This window comes from Kogia breviceps, chromosome 9 (assembly GCF_026419965.1).
Source record: "Kogia breviceps isolate mKogBre1 chromosome 9, mKogBre1 haplotype 1, whole genome shotgun sequence".
Taxonomy (NCBI): domain Eukaryota; kingdom Metazoa; phylum Chordata; class Mammalia; order Artiodactyla; family Physeteridae; genus Kogia; species Kogia breviceps.
The window spans coordinates 50,536,968-50,546,928 of NC_081318.1; the positions used below are offsets into that span (position 1 = coordinate 50,536,968).

At 42.4% G+C, this 9,961-nt stretch overlaps 1 pseudogene; it reads left to right on the forward strand.

Annotated features, from left to right (window-relative positions):
* Nucleotides 1–3,198: 3,198 nt before the first annotated feature.
* LOC131762636 (cyclin-dependent kinases regulatory subunit 2 pseudogene) lies at nt 3,199–3,436 on the forward strand (annotated as a pseudogene).
* Nucleotides 3,437–9,961: the final 6,525 nt, after the last annotated feature.

Below are 9,961 nucleotides of genomic sequence, written 5' to 3' on the forward strand. Positions count from 1 at the left end.
TGTTCAGTTGACCCCAAGCTCCACCCAGCCAGCTTCACTCTATTACCTTGTTGACTCCCCAGCCTCCCCACCCATATCAGCCTTTGAGTGTGTGACCTCTACCATATTAGAGCTTCTTGAAGTTTCCTAACTGCCTCCTATTCATCACTGATGACAGAACTCTTCTTCTTAATGCTGCTTTATAGGCACTTCGGTGTTGACTACGAACTAAGACCTTCATGATCAACTTGAAATTAAATGTGGCTCGGGACTGAATAATAAGGAAAATATGGAGGAAGCCCCACTTCATTCACAGGGGAAAAGAGATAGGTTTTTAAAAATTTTTACTGGAGTACAGTTGCTTTACAATGTTATGTTAGTTTCTGCTGTACAGCAAAGTGAATCGGCTATATGTATTTCCTTTTCCTGCCCAATGGCTGTGAAGATAATAATAAGTGAAAGGAACATGAGATGGGAGACCAGGAGGCATAACAAAGAAGCAAAGATTAACAAATGCTCAAATGGATCTTGAGCAGTTGAATTGCATAGAGTGCTGTAATAATGTCATAGGAAATCTTTCTAAAGATTTGAATAGCACTAGGCATTCTAATCCTGAGAACCACAAAAAATGGCCCAGATGCTTTGCCTCCATGGGGACTGTAGACCTCTCATGAGGTCTCTCACCTAAGCAATGAAATATTTCTGAGGTAGGCTGAAGGCTGTGGACCCTCAGATCAGTGAGAGAAGAACTCTGACAGATCTCTAGTCTCTTCTGGGATCTAGTTTATTCTATGTTTAGGGATCAGGAGTGAACCAATATAATGTCGTCCTTCTCAGAGGTCTTCTAAGAATGGAAACTGGGCCTAAGGGAAGAAGCACAGTCCTTTCCTTGACTCCCGTCGATTCCCCAGGCCTTTGTGATGTAGTCTGCAAGGACGAGGTGATTGTGCATTTGTGTGTTCTCCCAGCTTCCAGATCCCTTCCCTCCCTGGGGTCCCCAAATCTGGTTTGGATTGGCAGATCTTGTGAAATGATGGCCAAATCAAATCTGAGAACTCTTTCTCAGTGTTAAAGGTTTCCAGTCTTTTGTGTTCATAAAAGCAAACAAGATAAAGTTAACCCAAAATAGGAACAGTACGGGAAAAGCTCCCCCAGGTTTACCATAAAAATCAAATTACCCCCAGGACCTTGGTGACTGTTAATTCACTGGGTTCCTTGCATCATGCAGAGCAATTAGTTGTAAAGAGTCTTTCTCACAGTTCTTCAGATGTCTTGCTGTCTGCACTCCCTGTGCATCTGAGCAGGTAACACCTGCTTCCACAACATGCATGGAACTGGCATCTCACAGTTGCTAACAAATGAGAAGACACCAAAAGACTGCATTGTGTAGCTCAGCAAAACCAAAAGGCCTTAGATGAGCCTCCCCCTCACAATGGGAAGCAAAAAGTCATCCCCAGCTGTATACTAAGGAGGTGCTAAAATTTTGAGGGCTACCAGTTATTTCTCTGAGCGTCTCACAGTGAATGCCTAACTTCCTATTATGTCTGCTAAATTGTTTTAAATTCATGCACATACATTAACAGCAACAAAGAAGCTATGATTTCTTGGTATTCATTTTGTCATTTTTTTTCTTCTCTTCTCTTAGAAGACTCTTCCCATGGGCAGGCCTAAGATTCCCCTTACCATGAAGTCCAAAAACCAGGAAAAAGAGAGGCTGCAGACAGCAGGTCAGCCATGTTTCCTTCCTATTTCCATCTTCAATCAGTGAGAGAATGTCCAAAGGCCACTGTGGCAGAGGCTGCTGGGGAGTCACCCTAACCTGCTTCCTCTTCTTCCTGGGCTTACAGAGCTGACTGCATTTCCAGCCTCTATTGCAACTGGGTGGCTGTGAAACTAGGCTTGGGCCAGTGTAACATGAGTGGCAATGATTTGCACCATTTCCCATGTGAGGTTCTCCATACTTATTGCCCCTTCAGCTGGTTAGGTGGCAATGACATCTAGGACAACTTTGGGAACTGCCTAATGAAAATGATGAGCCACAAGATGGAAAGAGTCTGGGTCCCTAAATTGTCATATGGAGGCGAGCCTTCTAATCAAGAACAAGCTCACTGGGCTGTGACATGAGTGAGAAAGAAATTTTTTAAACCATTGAGATTTCTGGGTTCTTCCATTATAGCAGTTAGTATTGTTTTGAAAAATACAGACATTAATTTGGGGCTTTCTCAAAGAAGGGGATAAGGAAATAAGGCCTAGGAACAGCCTATATGAGCTGGAGAATGGTGCTTATGATGGATAAAGGAGGAAAAAAAGAACCACATGTCCTCCACAATCTTCAATGCAGATTAATGTCCAGAGTAGAATAGTATCTGGTGTGGATCAGTCAGGGCTCACCATATATTCTCCAAACTTTAAATCCTTGTAGCTTGGAGGTATTGACACTCTTCAGGCAATCAGGAGCCAACGATACTAGTGGATGTTCACTTGGGAAATGTCAGAACTAGAGACTGTAAGATTCTTGTTAAAGCTTATAATTGGCACAGAGTGCAACATGGAGTATGTAATTAGGTCTATCCCAGAATTACAACCTTTACTCATGCAAAGCTGGAGACAAGAGAAAAGATTTATATGCTGGACATTTTAATTACAGAGTAGGAGGAAGAAAAACAGAGAGAGAAAAGAATGTGGCAGTATGTTGACTATAATATTCTTAGAAAAGTAGGAAGAAAGTTATGCTTTCACAAAAACTCTCAGTAGTTTCCTGACTTGGAAGAGAGGAGACTGTGGGTATGAAAGAAGTGCGAACTTGAATTACCCTGACATTATTATTGTAGAACATTCCTCAAGTCTTTCCTGAATAATTGGATCCTCTAATAGGTGTATTACTTTGCAACCCTGAGATGGGATTGAATTGGCAAGCATGCCTTCCCAGAGGCTGCCGTGCTCCGGGAAGTCAGAATTTGTAGATGTAGCGGCCATGTGTGTGGTGGTTTCTGTTTGGGATAGCACCAGCTTCTCACTACCCCCAGCCTTGGGCATGAAAAACTAAAAGGCAGACATGAAGGAAAACACAGTCATTTCCAAACATCAGGAAAACAATCCTCCATTTAAAAACCACGATACAAGTCGTTGCCTTCACCTGACTAGGACGTGTTGCTCGCCTGCGCCCATTCTTCACGCCTCGTCGCTCCAGTCCCATGCTGCCCACCGCCCTCCCGCAAGATGGCCCATAAGCAGATCTACTACTCGGACAAGTACTTCGATGAGCACTACGAGTACTGGCATGTCATGTTATCCAGAGAACTTTCCTGTAGTACCCAAAACTCATCTGATGTCTGAAGAGGAGTGGAAGAGACTTGGTGTCCAACAGAGTCTAGGCTGGGTTCATTACATGATTCATAAGCCAGAACCACACAGTCTTCTCTTTAGATGACCTCTTCCAAAAGATCAACAAAAATGAAGTATATCTGGGGATCATCAATTAAATCTTTTTTCAAATTTAATGTATATGTGTACATAAGGTAGTATTCAGTGACTACTTGAAAAAGGTACAAAGTGTTCGTCCATTCCTGTGCATGAGCTGTATTCTTCACAGTAACAAAGCTCAGTTAAGTGCAACTGCTATTAGGTTACTGTAAGGTGTTTAAAATTTCTTCTAGTCAGTTTTTCTTTTAATGTAAGTGCCTGTTTGACTTTACCTGTTACTTTTGTTAAATAAAGTTTGTATGTTACATTTTAAAAAAAATAAATAAAATAAAAACCACTATAACTATCTGTTAAATTAGTAAGATTAGAGAGATGTAAGAAATATGTAAGTATGTATATATACTATTAAAATTTTAAATTTGTATATCTATTGAATTTAATTTTAAATTTATGTATATTTAATTTAATACATATATATATATATATATATATATATATATATGCTACTTTTTAAATAAAAAGTTCAAACAGCCAAGCACAAAACCAAAGGTTCTTAATGATTCTAAACAAAAGATGAAAACAGATTCTGAATTTTTTCATAGTTTGGGAGTTCTGGACTCTGGGAAAGAGACTCCTCTAGTCCTGTTGAGGCCATTGGTAAAATAGGTTTGTTCAGTGTCTTTTTCTTTCCACTGTGTAAACTGCCTTTAATTAGCTCACTTAGCTTTATCTATGTCACCCACTGAAGGCAGGGAACTAGCTGTGAGGTGGATTTCTGCCTTTCTTCTTTTCATTCCTGTGAACTGTATAACTTCTATTTTCCTTATTACAGTAAAACACATTCCATGGAATACATCACTGACACAGTTTATGTTTCAACTATGCACACTTAGCATGAATTTTTAAGTCCTATCTGTGAAGGACTGATGTGTTTTAACATTATTTGTCTCTGAAATGTTTTATATATCTAATTTGCACTTGATTAATATGCACATCTCCTGCATGTTCTGAATCCTGTGGTAAGCCAGAACTTTAACCCTCTATCTTGAGTTGAGTACATTCTGTAACATGTGTTATTTACTCTTTTATGGCTTCTTTTTCTGTGGGTAAGTTTGACTGATGATGGCTAATGAAATATACACATGTGAGAATGCCTGACTTACTAGCTCAAAGAAACAAAAACAGGAGTATTGCTCTACCTATAAAAATATTGAGTATTCTAGCAAATATAGGCACTGTTGGTGAAATGATGGAGAAAACTACAGGCCAATATCAGCAAGGAATTAAAGACGGAACTCTTTCAACATTGTGAAGGCCATCATACATTCATCCTCAGCCTGGGAAAATAGACCAATAATAATGGAATGAAGTGAAGCTAGTAGAAACTACAGCTGGAGATAGATGACTGCTTCGGGAAAATGGAATTGTGGCAGTAAATGGGCCAGTAACACATCATGACAACACAGGGAAGTGGTTAGAACAGAAGCTCCCTCCCATCAGATCACAAAACAAGGTCCTCCCTAAAGCAATTGTTCTCAGAGTGCGTTCAGTGGACTGGTAGCAACATCACTAGGAATGTAGATCTCAGGGCCACCTCAAACCTACTGAATCAAAACTCTGGGGGTGGGTCCATCAGTCTGTCCTTCAACCAGCCTCTAGTGATTCTGACGAGGGCTGAATTTTGAGAGCCACTGTGCTAAAGTGTACACGGAGTGGGAAGCGCAACCTTGCTCCTCTTGCAGGTGACTTCGGTCTTCCTGGCCCCTCATGGCAACAGCCTCTTTTTACACTTTGTGTCATTCTAGTGTTTATGGACACAAATTTTTCATACCAACTAGTCCCTAAATAAAAGCTCAAGTGAAGACACAGTCATGTATTTCAATATCACAGAAAATCTAGCTTGGTTGACTTTACTGAGATCCAGGCTGTCCATCTCCAGTGCATAGCATCCTGAGTGATTTTCAAGGATCATTTTGCCTATGGTCAATTTTCACCTCATTGTGATCACTTTGAACCTCCAACATGATTCTACTCTACCAGCCTTCGCCCCTCTATCTCACTGTTTTGGCTTGTAATCAAGCAGCCCCATGGCACAGGGAGATCAGCTCGGTGCTTTGTGACCCCCTAGAGGGGTGGGATAGGGAGGGTGGGAGGGAGGGAGATGCAAGAAGGAGGAGATATGGGAACATATGTATATGTATAACTGATTCACTTTGTTATAAAGCAGAAACTAACACACCATTGTAAAGCAATTACACTCCAATAAAGATGTTTAAAAAAATAAAAATAAATAAATAAATAAAAAGAAAGACTGCCTTGGTAGCCCAGCACACACTTAGCCCCTTCTCAATGATTCATTTTATGTTCCACAAACCTCTCACATTCAGCTAAAACTCCAGCTAGATGACCTGCAACACAAAAGATGTTTGAAGGGAACAAATATTCTTTTCTTATTTTTCTGAGGGCTTTAAACACAATGGAGTTTCTCCTAGCAGTTACCCTCCTACACTTGGAATGACCATCCTGCATCATAGTTTGTATTATTAAAAGGTTTTCTGTCTGATTATAAGCCTGGAGATCCCAGGTCTAAGAGCAGCAGGCCTAAGAATCCTAGTCAAGTGCAAAGGTAACACGGAGAAAGCCTTTTCTCTGAGCCCCAAAGAACTAAATGCTCAAGTTGTTGCTCAGGAAAGTGCAAGAGAACCCTGTTATTTTGTTGCCATGGAGGACAAGGAGGACTTCACTAAATATTGCTTTTTATGGGAGCCCAGCTGCCCTACCATGAGCCCCAAACATGTGGTGGTGCCTGATGCTCTGCTGGCTGTAACCTGGTTCCGATAGAAATGAGCGGGTTGGAAATTGAGGAGGAGGGGAGTGACAGAGCTGTAGCTTACAGAGTGGCCAGCGTTACAGCCTGTCGGGCACCTGACATCGCACACAGATATTACACTTTGAAACTGCCATCGGATGTTGGAGGTTTCATAGATGATAGCTCCATAGGGAGCTGGAGAAGACCACCTACACAAAGGTCTCTGGCTGGCTCCTTCTTTATGTCTGCTACCCAACAAGAAACCAATATCAGGAAAAGATTTACGATTTGGTGGGCAAAAGATAAATGATTTCAGTCTCTGGATGCTTTAAGAGCAAATTTTTGTACATCATATGGTTAAAATTGATCACTCCATTGACTTTTGTACGGGATGGGCCCAAACTAATGATGTTAGGTAATCAATGAGAAAAGGCTGTGCATGAAGAATTAAAAACCACAGTAATGGATTGCTCCTCACAGCAAGAAATAAGTGAGGGCTGGTCATGTCCTAAGAAGGCTGGACCGAGCCATCTCCCCTGGCTCTGGTGCTCTGAACAGACACTATTAGAGGCCTGTTGGTGAAGCATGGCTCATGAAGTAAGCCCTCTCGATGACTGTATTTCTTTTCATGGAGATTCTGATTTCTCTGTCTTCGCTGGCTTCTTGCCTCTATAACTTGTCTTTTACTCCTAAGAAATAGATCCCAGGGTGCTGCTGGTTGTTATAATTAGCACCTGTTTAAGTGTGTGTGAGAGCACCAGACCCCGGTAGTAAGCCACCCAGAGGGACAGAGCACTCTTTTCCTGACTCCTAACACATGCTTGGGCTACTTGCCTCCCTGTGTAACTGCTGCACATTCAGGGCATCTGGACCTACGAGACTTGCTACCCCCCACCCCCGACTTCCCAGCCAACATGTGGAGAATAATATAAGGGCATTAAATTAGACCTCATTACCCAGCCAGTTGGGCTGTCCAGCTCTCCCGCACATAATAATGAGGTCTGATTTATTGTGATCATTATTCCGGCATTACAGGTCACTAAATAACATGCTCTGCCCACACATGTCTTCTAAGCTAATAAATATCCTGAGAGGAAACAGTCTTGAGGGCACGAGTCTCAGGTTTAGATCGGTAACTGCAGGCTCATTAATTGTGTGAAGGTACTTTGCTTATTGCTCACAAAATCTTGGGAACAGAGATGGGATAAGTCTAATTAATAACCTGGTGGACGTGAGTGAGAGACAAAGGAGACAGTGTCCACTGGATTCTCTGGCCTACGGGGCAAAGGCCAAGGAGGTATGCTGGTGGGTGGAACAAAGCAAAGGCCACCCAGGCGAGTCAGCCATGGCGCCACCCTGACAGCACAGCATCAAGATGGCAGGCCTTCCTGGAGCTGGCTCTGTGTTTCTCTCTCACCTCCTCACACCAGGTATTCCCGACAGACCACCCGGGAGTTCCCTGCCGTGTCACTCTCTCTCACTTCTGGGCCTTTGCACGTGCTGCTCCTTTCTGTCTAGGATGCTGTACCCCTTTCCCACATGCCATTTTACATCATGGTATTATCACGTTTGGAGACTCAGCTTAGATGTCGCCTCCCCTAGACGGCCGTCCACAACCCTACAGCACCAAGCATTTACTCTTATGCCGCATAGCGCGCCATACAGTTTCCATTTACTTGTCTGTATTCTCCGCTTGACTGTAAGTCTCTCGAGGGCCCGGTTGGCATCTCATTGATCACTGTATTCCTAACGCCTAGAGCAGTGCCTGGGACATGGCAGGTATTGACTAGCTGCTTGGTAAATGCAAAAAAAAAAAAATTAATTCCTGTGCTCAAGAGAGAAGAAAATGGAAAGCAATGCCATAAATGTGGTGGTGGTTTTAGAGGGTGGTGAGTTTTTCATCCTGGCAGTCTCCACTCAGGGAGAAGAGGCCCCCAGCCACCCGGCACATCATTTCCCTGAGCCTCTCGTTATAACATGCATCAAACCGGGAACATCTTGAAGGAAGGAAATACGAATTGGTTAATCTTAGATCCCTCAGAGCCTTGCCTGCATCTTGGTACATAGTAGGTGTTCATTAAATGTGGATTAAGCTGTTGGCACTGGTAGCTGGGCTTTCCTATTCATCACATGCTGGGGCTCTGGGGTCATTTCCTGGAGTGTGTGGGAGAATGTGGTTTCCAGCTGGGGAGACCGAGGCTAGTTTTTTGTCCTGCCCCGGGTTAGAATTTGCCAGCGGGCAGGGAAGAATGAGGCTCTGGTGGGGTTAGGTGTTCTCTGTAAGTCTAGCTAAAGCAGGTCCACACTGTGACACCTGGTTATATGCTTTTCCTTGCAGTCATAATCTTACATCATAGAGTACTGAGTTTCAGCTTTAGACATAATAGAATTATAAGAAAATGACAGTATCAATGGATTGCCACAAGTCCTATATGGATAGCTTCCATATTTATCTTTTTAAATTGCAATATATTCTATTAAAGGCCTATTTGCCTCCAGGAAGACACTGGGGATCAGGAAAGCAGGATTAAAAATAATCCTTTTTTTCTAACTCATAATGTAAAGTGTGTAACGGGTAAATACTAAGTAAATCTGACCATATATCTACATTATTTATGGGAATAATTTAGGATTACTTGCTTTATAGGAAATTTGTTGGAATGCTTTAAAAATTACTGAAATTAAATGAAATCAGGCTCCTTGAATTATCCATGAATGCAGCTTCACATAATCAATACTTTAGCCATTCTGGGATGACATTACATCTCAAGACTATCTTCTAACTTAATAAGATTAGAAATAATAAACTGATATTATTTCTTTGTGAACTGGGGCCTCTGACGTCGTGATTTAATGCCTTCATTATTGCACTCAGAGAAGCTGAGAGACCCACCGAGACCCACGTAATACGCGTGACTACATGTCCAAGTGATAGCCCGGTTCCTCTAGCTTTCTTTGGATGGCGGGTTATGTGCGATTGAGGAATATTCTTAACTTATTTTTAAAACCCTCTGAGCATTATTTTCACGAGAGCAGTGTTGCAGTTATTTAAAATGAGAAACTTTTATTGATTTAATAACAAAGACTGTAGAAAATGAGATGACTTATTCCTGAATTGTATTATTACAGATATTTTCATGCTGGTCAGGAGGAGAGCTCTATGTAATGGGGCCATGAGAGAGTTGTTAGTGTGTGTGTGTGTGTGTGTGTGTGTGTGTGTGTGTCCAGCCTGGGCTTGAGGCACTCTTGTGGTACATACTGCTTTTTGCTGCTTTCTGGGAGAAAACGCAGGAAAGGGTGTGGATATCTGAAAGTATGGTGGGGTCTCAGACCTGAGCGCTTATCCTATTTCTCACGAACTCTGTTCCTGCCCCTTCGGAGTTGAGGAGTCTCCCGAGTCTGTGCGTATTAAAGCGCTTTCTCATGAACCTTTGCCACGGCCTATGCAGCAGCTCAAAGGGATTTCCTTCCCTGCTTAAAATGTGTTGGGCCCACATCTTAGCCCAGGAGATTGTCGGAGTCCCTCTGTGAGGCCTGTTCCCAGAGAGTCACCTATGGTGAGAAACCGATGGAGGGTGTGATTCCCAAGGCTCTGAACCAGACTCTAAACTGGACAACACAATGAAATGGATGGGAACATTCCATAGAAAGATGGTCCTGGCTCGAAGGGGCTGGGCTAAAAGGAGATAGAATGTGTTCTATTTACAGAATGTGATTCAAAATGCTGAACACTGAGGGAAGGAGGCAGTT